This window comes from Chiloscyllium punctatum, chromosome 24, assembly GCF_047496795.1.
Source record: "Chiloscyllium punctatum isolate Juve2018m chromosome 24, sChiPun1.3, whole genome shotgun sequence".
NCBI lineage: Eukaryota > Metazoa > Chordata > Chondrichthyes > Orectolobiformes > Hemiscylliidae > Chiloscyllium > Chiloscyllium punctatum.
Window position 1 is genome coordinate 89,549,982 of NC_092762.1, and position 13,055 is coordinate 89,563,036.

Sequence of the window (13,055 nt, forward strand, 5' to 3'; positions counted from 1 at the left end):
CAGGAGCACATCACAGCGAAAACTGGATGAGCTATATCTCATCTTCAAAACAGGCACTTTACAACTTTCTGGACTTAATATTGAGTTCAACACCTTCGAATTGTAAACCAATTCTCTCCCTTTTAGCTTTGCTTGTTACAATCTCTGTCACCATGTCCTTTCTCCCCTCCCCCACCCCAGTGGGACTGTCTATTCTTCCCAATCTAGCAATTAGACACATCATTGTTCTGCCAATCTCACATTCCGATCACTTAATCTGAACTATCAACACTCCAGCACTCCACCTATCCCCTACTATTGCATAAATGCTGTCCCGTCCACACTTCACTTCAGCTCTGATAAAGAGTTTAGATTAGATTAGATTACTTACAGTGTGGAAACAGGCCCTCCGGCCCAACAAGTCCACACCGCCCCGCCGAAGCGTAACCCACCCATACCCCTACATCTACATCTACCCCTTACCTAACACTACGGGCAATTTAGCATGGCCAATTCACCTGACCTGCACATCTTTGGACTGTGGGAGGAAACCGGAGCACCCGGAGGAAACCCACGCAGACAAAGGGAGAACGTGCAAACTCCACACAGTCAGTCGCCTGAGGCGGGAATTGAACCCAGGTCTCTGGCGCTGCGAGGCAGCAGTGCTAACCACTGTGCCACCGTGCTGCCCATCTAGACTCGAGATGTTAGCTTGCTGTCTCTTCATGGATGTTGCCTGACCTGCTGTGATCACCAGCATTTTTTGTTTCAGCATGGAGAGACTGTAAGATGGGTTCACTATCCAGCTTCATTTTCAGACAGGCAGCTGGACATTGGTCAGAGTGTTGCCATGGGAATGCAATAGTGACTGGCAATCCCCTGGACCATCTTTCTTCCATGAGAAAAGTGTGATGTGTGTACAAAATCATTTTGTCAACATGAAATAGGTTGTTGTGTGTTAATATATGGAGCTTCAAGTCTATGCAGATTCATCACACCATGAGCCCGGCTATTATAACATGTAAAATTATTTGAGATCATCACGTGGACAGTCAGCAATATACCACGCACAGAAATAGAAGCATAGAATAAAGGAGTAGGAGTACGCCACTTGGCCCTTTGAGCATGTTCTGCCATTTAATATGACCATGGCTGCTCATCCAACCCAGTCTCCGGTTTCCACATTCTCTCCATTTTTCCTTTTGTCATAGGAGCTATATCAAGGAGGACCTTGAAAGTCTTTAATGTTTTGGCCACCACAATTTCCTGTGGCAAAGAATTCCACAGGGTCACCACTTTCTGGGCAAACATAATACTCCATATTGATGTCTTAAAAGGTCCAGTCCATATCCTTAGACTGGGGAACCTTGTTCTGCACTCAGCTACTTACAAGACACTCATCCATATACTGCACTTAATAATATACCACCCTCAGCCATATACAGTACTGTACTACACTCAGTAACGTACCACACTCAGCAATATAACACACTCAATAACATACTGCACTCAGTAATATACCACACCCAGTAAACCATTGCACTCAATAACAAAGCACACTCAGTAATATACTGCACTCAACAACTATTGAGGAGAATACTGGGATACAGGCTACTAGACTGGACAGGATTGAGATTCACAAGGAGGAGGTGTTAGCAATTCTGGAAAGTGTGAAAATAGATAAATTCATTGGGCTGGATGAGATTTATTTTAGGATTCTCTGGGAAGCCAGGGAGGAGTTTGCAGAGCTTTTGACTTTGATCTTTATGTTGCTATTATCTACAGTGTTATGAAATTGTAGGTGTACTTTACATTGAGAGTTGAAAGGCTGGCAAGGACTTAGCAAGCAAACAAAATACTAGAAAATTTAAAACGTAACATTTGGTTGGACAGCTAGCAGTAGCTATATTGCTATGGGACAACAAATTCAAATTTGGCCAATCAGTTTAAATTACGCTCCAAGATACCAAACTCAATCAAGTTTGAATTTCGTATTTTGACAATATTAAAACCAATGAAACAATCCAATGTTTTGGGGTATAAATATCAGACATTTTGAATAATTAGCCAGAGCAACAAAGAGCAGCAAGTCACCCAACAAGTACAGACTGCCAGCAGAACTGCTGTCTAAAAGCTACTTGTATCTCTCAAAGATCTGTGAAGCAGAATCCCTAAGAAACAGAAAGGAAGGCAGAAAAATCAACAGAAGAAACTCTGCAAAGCTGACTGGTTTTGAAACTTTTTTTTGTAAATCATAATCGGGATTTTTTTATCGGATTAATGTTGGGGGGGGGGAACATAGTTGTTGATATTCTCTGTTAGACTTAAAGAATAACGTTGTTAATTTTTACTTTAAATAATGACTTTTGCAGATAGATCTTTGCCTCTCGAATTTTAACAGATTACAGCACGGGCTGAATCTTATCTGTATTGCTGGTTTAAATTAACGGAGGGGTTTACCCCATTTTGTAACAGTATGGGGGGTTTGTCACCAGGATTTGAACAGTTTAGGTCTTGGATTCATGATTTGAACAGATTTAGACAAATCCAGTCTGAGATTTGGACAGATTTGAATAGATTTGGGACACGAGAAAACCGAGTAGATTTAGACACTTGCGGTTAGTGTCCTAGATCTTTAAATAAAACGTAGGTGAGACACTTTGTTTACTTTCGATGACATGTGGTTGATTAAATTACAAGTGAGAGAAATGCCTCTTAAAATTGTGGTTCTGGGATTTGAAGATGATTCTCAAATTTCCCAAGAACGTTTAGAAGGAAAGAAAGAGGCCATACTTTTAGAACTAGCAAATAAGTTAGATTTGGGTTTAACCATGGACAAAGATAAAGCTGAAATTGTAAGGGAGGTACGCAAACACTTAGGTGTGTCAGAGAAACAGACAAGTGCAGTAGAGGCAGAAAAACTTAAACTACAATTGAGGAAAATGGAGTTAAAAGATAAACAAAGAGAGAGAAGGTTCTTAGCTGAGCAAAGAGAGAGAGAAGAAAGGGAGAGACAAAGAGAGAGAATTTGAACTTGAGAAGTTGTGATTTAGTCAGCAAAGTCAAGTTAACAGGATGGAGATTAAAAGAGAAGGTAGTGATATGTATAAATATATCAAAACTCTGCCACATTTTGATGAGAAAGATGTTGAAGCCTTCTTTATTTCATTTGAAAGATTGGCTAGGCAGATGAGTTGTCTGAGGATTTATGGGTAATGCTAGTTCAGACTAAATTGGTAGGCAGAGCTAGTGAGGTATTTGCCGCACTGTCCAATGAGGGGTCAAGGGATTATGAAGAGGTTAAACAGGCTATTTTAAGTGCTTATGTATTGGAACCAGAAGCATATAGACAGTGGTTCAGAAACACAAAGAAGGAACAAGGTCAGACTTATGTTGAGTTCGAAAGGATTAAATATAGTCATTTTGGTAGATGGGTACGTGCTTTAAAGATATATAGGACCTTTGAGGCTCTAAGAAAGATTATTCTGCTGAAAGAGTTTAAAAACTCACTTCCAGAGATGGTAAGAATTCACGTGGAAGAACAGAAAGTTCAGGAAGTGAGAAGGGTAGCAGAATTAGCAGATGAATACGTGTTAGTGCGTAAGACAAGCTTGCAACCAGACTTTTGACCTGTGAGGGATAGAAGTTGGGAGAATGGGAGATCCTGTACTATGAAACAAAGATTAGAGAGCACTGTAAGAACTTACCTCAGGATAAAAAAGAAACCCAAGAGGGCGGACAGGAGGTGAAAGGCTTCAGGTGTTTCCATTGTGGTGAAGTGGGACATGTACAGGCACAGTGCTGGTCGTTAAAGAAAGGTGCTGTGGGAAAAGATGTGGTAAAAGAAGCAAAGCCAGTGGCATTAGTGAAGGGAGTAAAGGAGACCCCCAAGAAAAGAGCCAAGGAGCTGCAGGAGAGTGCACAGCCCAGGCAGGGGCTGGGTATGGAGTTAGTACCTGATCTCTGCAAAGAATTTGCCTCTGTGGGTAAAGTTTAATAGACAATAGGTGCAGGTGTAGGCCATTCTGCCCTTCAAGCCTGCATCACCATTCAATATGATCATGGCTGATCATCCTTAATCAGTATCCTGTTCCTGCCTTATCTCCATAACCCTTGATTCCACTATCTTTGAGAGCTCTATCCAACTCTTTCTTAAATGAATCCAGAGACTCGGCCTCCACTGCCCTCTGGGGCAGAGCATTCCACACAGTCACCCCTCTCTGGGTGAAGAAGTTTCTCCTCATCTCTGTCCTAAATGGTCTACCCCATATTTTTAAGCTGTGTCCTCTGGTTCGGCACTCACCCATCAGCAGAAACATGTTTCCTGCCTCCAGAATGTCCAATCCTTTAATAATCTTATATGTCTCAATCATATCCCCTCTCAGTCTTCTAAACTCAAGGGTATAATCAGAAAGAATAGGGGAAGAAGGACAAGAAGTTATAGTTTTGAGAGATACAGGATCTAGCCAGTCGCTGATAATAAGGGATAAGTGAATTTGCATTCTTTCTGATCTGTTACCCAAGAGTGTGGTAATTTGTGGGATAGATGGATCAGGTTGGAGTGCCAACTCAAGACTGGGGAAGTTACAGTGCGAATGATTGACAGAGTGTCAGTTCCAGGAATTCAGTTTGTTCTTGGGAATGATTTGGCAGGGTCCAAGGTGGGAGTGACACCCCTTGTTGTGGAGAAACCCAAGGAAGACCAAGAAACTGAGGAGTTAAAACAGAAATATCCTGGTATTTTCCCAGACTGTGTGGTAACCAGATCCCACTGTCATAAGTCACAGCACAAAGTGAAGAGTAAAGAGAAAGATGAGGGAGTTGAGGTTCAGTTCGCAGACACCCTGCTTGATGGAATGGTGCAGGAAAAACCTGAACAGGCAGAGGGTCAGACAGAGGTATTTACTCCTGAAAGGCTAAGGGACTTGCAACAGCAAGACAAGATGATCAAAGATATATGTGTGGATGTGTACTCTGAAAAGGAGGCAGAGAATATTCCAGAGGGTTATTATCTGAAAGATAGAATCCTAAGATGGAAATGGAGACCGTGGCAGCTTTCCAGAGGCAATTCCATTGTGGAGTATTAAGGCAAAAAAGGTGGTAGAGGAGTTAGTAGCTTTCTTCACACGGTATGGGCTACCCAGAGAGATTCTGTCGGACCAAGGATCAGATTGTACTGTCAGGCTGTTTAAGGAGGTTATGGATAGCTTAGGTATACAGCACTTTAAATCCAGTGCGTATCATCCTGAATCCCAGGGAATTTTCGAAAGGTGGCATCAGACCTTGGAGATCATGTTGAGAGCAAACTGTCAGGATAACCTGAATGATTGGGATTTGTATTGTTTGCCATTCGAGATGCCCCAAATGAATCTACTCAGTTTACTCCTTTGAGTTAATATTCAGGCATGAAGTGAGAGGCCCTTTGAAATTAATTAAAGAAAAATTGACAGGGCCAAAGTTGGAGATCTCACACTTAGATTACGCATCAGAGGTGAGGGAGAGATTAAATCGAGTAGGTGGGTTAGCTAAACTGCACCTAAAGAGAGCACAGTGTTGAAGGATGCAGGTGGCAGATAAAAGCTCTGAGATTCAGAAGTTTTCCCAAGGGGATGACATGTTAGTACAGTTACCAGTGATAGACGATCCCTTCAAAGCCAGGTTTAGTGATCCCTATCAAATTGAGAAAAAGTTGAGTCAGGTGAACTATCTAGTAAAGATGACAGATAGGAAACAAAGGTATTGGGGATGTTATGTGAACACACTGAAACTGTATTATACCAGAGAGAAAGGACTGGAGAAACAGGTGTTGGTTATTGTCCCTCAAAGTAAGGAATCAAATCCAGATAATGTGGATTTTGATGTGCCTCAAAATAGATTAAAAAATGAAGAAGTTCTTGTGAAATGGGATAGGTTAGTAAGCTATCTGTCTCAGGAGCATAAAATGCAATTGAAAGATTTGTTACAATGCTCTATTGAGCATTGATTACACTCAGCAACATACCACACTCAGCAAATATACTGTATTGAGGAATATTCTGCACTCGGTAATATATTTAACGATGTGTTAGGAAATTGTTTGTTGTTGCTTTTGCTTTTGAACTATGGAACAAAAACAAGGACAATACTGCTTTAAACCAAAGAGACAGTGTGAAGAAATGTCAGCAGTTTAAAATCCTGTTTACTGAGCACTTTGTGAGTTGTGTACAAAATGTTGCAATTTCCTGGAACTGAGACCGAAAGCAGACACCATGGTGCTGATGGGTTCTGAATGAAGGCAAAACTGCTTGACAACAATGTTCTGATCATTGTGTGAGCCCAATGCAGCAGAGAACAACCAGCTTGTAAAGAGAAAACATCAAGAAATTAACTCTCTGACCAGAATCTGACATGGGTCTTAATGATGGCTGGGGAAAGATACATGGCAGAAAGATACACAGCAGAAATAGCCAACATGTGCAGCTCCTTCCAGCTTGACTGCAGGAGCAATTTCTGGATTAGTGATGCTGGAAGAGCACAGCAGTTCAGGCAGCATCCAAGGAGCAGGAAAATCGACCATTCAGGCAGCATCCTGAATGATTCCTGATGAAGGGCTTTTGCCCGAAACGTCGATTTTACTGCTCCTCGGATGCTGCCTGAACTGCTGTGCTCTTCCAGCACCACTAATCCAGAATCTGGTTTCCAGCATCTGCAGTCATTGTTTTTTCCCTGCAGGAGCAATTTGCTCTGTCTCATATGCTTTTCACAAGCAGCACGGTGAGAGGTCTTGCTAGGCAGCCAGTTATTAACTGAAGTTGTTAATAACCCAATTTGGTTTATTAATATTCAGCCTCCCATTTGCAAAGTTTAATGTCATGGAAAATCAATAACAAAACCAGAGAGAGTGGAAAGATATCATTTTATTGGAGGCAGTTGAGGCAAGGTCCACTAGAGTGATCTCTGGTGTGAAGGAATTGTCTTATGAGCAAAGGTTAAACAGGTTGGGACTCTCCTCATTGGAGTTTAGAATGAGAGGTGATCTCATTGAAACATCTCAGATTCTTAAGGGACTTGACAGGGTAAATGCTAAGAGGATATTTCCACTCAAGGGGGAGTCTAGGATCAGAGGGCATAGTCTCAGATGCTAATTTAAGACGGAGATGAGGAGGAATTTCTTCTGTCAGATGGTTGAGAGTCTTTGGAACTCCTTGCCACAGACAGCTGTGGCAGCAGTGTCCTTGTGTTTATTTGACACTGAGATAGATAGATTCTTGATCATTAGGGGAATCAAACCAATCATGGGGAACAGGCAGGAAGGTGGATATGAGGAATGTAGGGATCAGCCACCTTCCTATTGAATGGTGGAGCCCTATTCTCCTATTCTAATTTCTTATGGATTTAGCTCCCTGCTTGCTTCAAACTAGCTCCATGTTGGAACCCAGAATCGAAAATCTCAAAACATGTTCCATGGGCACTGCAACACAGACCCGACATCCACAGACATTGGCTCCAACGAGAAGCAGCCTCTAAGAACCAGGAGTGCAGATTTCAGATTACAATCTGATCGGTCACAATCTTATTGAATGATAGGTCAGGATCCAGGGATATATGGCCTACTTCTTAAATATGTAGGAACAGTGTAAACAACTAGGAGTTAAAAAAAATTGAAATATTAACTAATAATGACAAGTGCGTATCTGGCAAATCCTATCTAGTATCCTTTGGAAGTTGTATTAGCATTAGTAATATGTGATTAGATGAGATTACTTAGTGTGGAAACAGGCCTTTCAGCCCAACAAGTCTACACCGACCCGCCAAAGAGCAACCCACCCAGACCCATTCCCCTACATTTACCCCTTCTCCTAACACGAGGGGCAATTTAGCGTGGCCAATTCACCTAACCTGCATATTTTTGGACTGTGGGAGGAAACCGGAGTACCCGGAGGAAACCCACGCAGACACGGGGAGAATGTACAAACTCCACACAGACAGTTGCCTGAGGCGGGAATTGAACCTGGGTCTCTGATGCTGTGAGGCAGCAGTGCTAGCCACCGTGCTGCCCATATTGAATACTAACAGGGTTTATAAGTATAATAATGATTTATTGGTAACAAGGTTTGTTAGTGTTGGTGAAGCTGGTTTTGATATTAGCAAGGTTCATTAATACTAACAAACTTGTTAATGACTAAATCACAAACTTACAGGGCACATCCTGTGTTGTGTGGGAACTGTAGGATGTTCCCCGTGTCCTGGATAAACATCTATGTGGGAAGGGCTATAATTTGTAACAGCTTAAGCCTAAAGGCATCAGGACAGAATAATGAGGTAATCTTGAAAATAAGGGCATGGAAGGTGTTCTAGAACAGTATAAATTAAGGGCTCTGAGAAGAGTTTGGATTGGCTGGGGCTGTTCCAATTGGAGGCTGATGGGTGGTTAGATTTAGGAGTATAAGATTGTGAAGGGGCTGGATGGACTGGATGATAAGGACCTATTTTCTGTTGCAGATGGAGTCAATGATGAGGGGATGTAAATTTTAAGCAATTGGGAAGGAGATTTGAGGGAGATGAGGGTGAGTTTTTTCGTTTAGTAATTGGTCAGTATCTAGATCTTGCTGCCTGCAAGGGGAGTACAGGCAGAGCCCCTCAATTCATTGAAAAGGTTATGCACCTCAAATGGCATGACCAGCAGGGATACAGGGGAAATCCTGGAAAATGGGATTAGGCTGTGTGGCTTGTTTTCTAGCAGTGGAGATACAATGGGCAGAGTGGCCTATTTTAAATACTTATTTTCAAAATGAAACAGTTTAAAAGGTAATAAGGTAATAAAATAACTTGCAGAGAAATATTTAATGGCACACAGATGTGAACAAAATGGTTATTAACAACACATGGGACTATATGTTCTTGAAGCTAACTTTACTACAGGATAGCAAAGGAATAATAATGGCAATGCTCAAAGGTTTACAAAGAGGTCATTTATTCTTTAAACCACTGAGCTTTGAAAAAAGGCAGAACAGCATCAGGGATATTGGAGAGGGGAGGATGATTGATTTAGACAAGGCAGACTTAAACTGTTAAATGATGGACAAATTATAGCCAATAGTGCAATCATACCTGATAGTATGTACATGCCTTCAAACTATCCATATATTAGAATTAGATTGGTGTACCGATGCAGTGATTGGTTAACTGTACTCATACTCTACGATGTAAACCTAATCATAGCAATGATCGGATTTGGATAACTGTAAATCTTTTAATTGGATCTGAGCATATAACTGCTTCTGCAATCGTTTGTTCACAGTTTCCAGAGTGTCATTTTTAGATGCTCTGGAAACCGTTGCTATAGCTTAGTAATAAATGCCATCTGGATACTCTACAGATCTTTGTCTGGTCCCTCTTTGTGGATAATGTTCAGATGATGGTTGGGCTGCTGTTCGGTGCTGGAAATTCCTGCAACAACTTTGGTAGCACAAGCTGGACACTGCTGGCCCTCTGTGAACATAACATTAATGATGTGGTGAGTTTTTCATTTGAAGAAGTACTCACCGAGGGGTTGTGTCAGAATAGAACAGAAGTCCAGATTAGAGTGGTGTTGGAAAAGCACAGCAGATCAGTCAGCATCCGAGGAGCAGGAAAATCGACGTTTCGGGCAAAAGCCCTTCATCACGAATGAAACTGGGAGCCTTGGGGGTGGAGAGATAAACAAGAGGGGTTGGAGCTGGGGAGACGGTAGCTGAGAGTGTAATAGGTGGATGGAGTTGGGGATAAAGGTGATAGATTGGAGAGGAGGGTGGAGCGGATAGGTGGGAAGGAAGATTGACAGGTGGGACAGGTCATGAGGACAGTGCTGAGCTGGAAGGTTAGAAATGGGGTGAGGTGGGGGAAGGGGAAATGAGGAAACTGGTGAAGTCCACATTGATGCCCTGGGGTTGAAGGGTCCTGAAGTAGAAGATGAGGCGTTCTTCCTCCAGCCGTCAGGTGGTGAGGGAGTGGATGATGGAAGAGGCCCAGGACCTCCATGTCCTCAGCAGAGTGGGAGGGGGAGTTGAAATGTTTGGCCATGGGATGGTGGGATTAATTGGTGCAAGTGCCCCGGAGATGTTCCCTAAAGCGCTCTGTGAGGGGGACATCCGGTCCCCCCAATGTTGAGGAGACCTCATTGGGAGCAATGGAAACAATGAATAATGTGTGGAAGTGCAGGTGAAACTTTGATGGATGTGGAAGGCTCCTTTGAGGCCTTGGATGGAGGTGAGGGAGGAGGTGTGGGTGCAGGTTTTACAGTTCCTGCGGTGGCAGGGGAAGGTGCCAGGATGGGAGGGTGGGTTGTAGGGGGAGCGTGGACCTGACCAGGTAGTCACAGAGGGAATGGTCTTTGCGGAAGGCGGAAAGGGGTGGGGAGGGAAATATATCCCTGGTGGTGGGGTCTGTTTGGAGGTGGCGGAAATGTCAGTGGATGATTTGGTTTATGCGAAGGTTGGTAGGATGGAAGGTGAGCACCAGGGGCGTTCTGTCCTTGTTATGGTTGGAGGGGTGGAGTCTGAGGGCGGAAGGTTGGGATGTGGATGAGATGCATTGGAGGGCATCTTTAACCACGTGGGAAGGGAAATTGCGGTCATCTGGCCATCTGGTGTGTTCTGTGGTGGAACTGGTCCTCCTGGGAACACTTACAGCAGAGATGGAGGAGTTGGGAATAAGGAATAGTATTTTTGCAGAAGGTAGGGTGGGAAGAGCTGTAATCCAGTTAGCTGTGGGAGTCGGTGGGTTTGTATAAAATGTCATTGTTGAGTCAGTCATCATAGATGGAGATGGGGAGGTGTCAGAGATGGTCCAAGTGAATTTAAGGTCAGGGTGGAATGTGTTGGTGAAGTTGATGAACTGCTTTAACCTCCTCATGGGAGCATGAGGTGGCGCCGATGCAGTTATCATTGTAATGGAGGAAGAGGTGGGGAGTGGTGCCTGTGTAATTACGGAAGGTGGACTGTTCTATGTAGCCAACAAAGACAGGCATAGCTGGGGCCCATACGGGTTCCCATGGCTACCCCCCTCGTCTGGAGGAAGTAGGAGGATTTGAAGGAGAAATTGTTGACAGTGAGGACCAGTTCAGCCAAACGAATAGAGTGTCAGTGGAAGGGTACTGGTGGGGATGTTGGAAGAGGAAGCAACTGAGGGCTTGGAGGCCCTGGTCATGGCAAATGGAGGTGTGGAGGGATTGGATATCCATGGTGAAGATGAGGCGTTGGGGACTGGAAAAATGGAAATCTTGGAGGAGGTGAAGGGTGTAGGTGGTGTCCCAAACGTATGTGGAGAGTTCCTGGATGGGGGGGGGGGGGGGGAATAGAACAGTATCGAGGTAGGTGGAGTTGAGTTTGGTGGGGTAGGAGCAGGGTGAGACAATGGGTCGGCCAGCATGGTCAGTCTTATGGATCTTGGGTTGGAGGGAGAATTGGGCAGTGTGGGGTTCCCGGACCATGAGGTTGGAAGCTATGGGTGGGAGATCCCCTGAGGTGATGAGGTTATGTATGGTCAGGGAGATCTATCAATCTGTCCCATCAGTCAATCTTCCTTCCCATCTATCCGCTCCACCCTCTTCTCTGACCTATCACCTTTACCCCCACCTCCACCAGTCTATTACACTCTCAGCTACCTTCTCCCCCTCCCCCTCCCATTTATCTCTCCACCCCCTGAGTCTCCCAGCCTCATTCCTGATGAAGGGTTTTTGCCCGAAATGTTGATTTTCCTGCTCCTCAGATGCTGCTTGACCTGCTTTGCTTTTCCAGCACCACCCTAATCTTGACTCTGATCTCCAGCATCTGCAGTACCCACTTCTGCCTAGAACAGAGGTCCAACAGAGCAGATTAGATTAGATTAGATTCTCTCGTGTGGAAACAGGCCCTTCGGCCCATCAAGTCCACACTGACCCTCCAAAGAGTGACCCACCCAAACCCATTTCTCTCTGACGAATGCACCTAACACTATGGGCAATTTAGCATGGCCAATTCACCTAACCTGCACATCTTTGGACTGTGGGAGGAAACCAGAGCACCTGGAGGAAACCCACACAGACACTGGGAGAATGTGCAAACTCCACACAGACAGGAGTTGTGGAATTGAATCTGGGACCCTGGTGCTAACCACTGAGCCACTGTGCCACCATGTTTTAAAGATATTATCAGAGTTTCTCATTGGACTTTAATGGACTCAGGAATATGACAGGCTGGTAATGATTTGAATTGTAAAGTTGGATGAGGTACAATTTCAGCATTTAAAAGGCATCTGGATGGGTATACGAATAGGAAGGGTTTAGAGGGATATGGGCCAAGTGCTGGCAAATGGAACTAGATTAGGTAAGGATATCTGGTCAGCATAGACGATTTGGACTGAAGGGTCTGTTTCCATGCTGTATATCTCTATGACTCTGTGATTAAGGTGGAGAGTGACAGCAGAAGAAGCTTGGCAGTGAGTACAATTGGAATAATGTGTCTTAATGTCAATTGTGGCTTACATATATTCTAGTGAATGGGCAGTTTGGATGGAAGCAACCAGTCTCCCATGGGGAACCTTGTCAAATGCCTTACTGAATTCCATAAAGATCATGTCTACCACTCTGCCCTCATTAATCCTCTTTGTTATTTCTTAATAAAACTCAATCAAGTTTGTGAGACATGATTTCTCATGCACAAAGCCATGTTGACTATCCCGAGTCAGTCCTTGCCTTTCCAAATACATGTACATCCTGTCCCTCAGGATTCCCTCCAACAACTTGCCCACGACCAAAGTCAGGCTCACTGGTCTATAGTTCCCTGGCTTGTCTTTACCACCCTTCTTAAACAGTGGCACCACGTTTACCAACCTCCAGTCTTCCGGCACCTCACCTGTGACTATCGATGATACAAATATCTCAGCAAGAGGCCCAGCTATCACCTCCCTAACTTCCCACAGAGTTCTTGGGTACACCTGACCAGATCCTGGGGACTCATCCACTTTTATGCATTTCAAGATATCCAGCACTCCCTCCTCTGAGTATGGACATTTTTCAAGATGTCACCATCTACTTCCCAACATTCTATATGTTCCATATCCTTTTCCACAGTAAATAC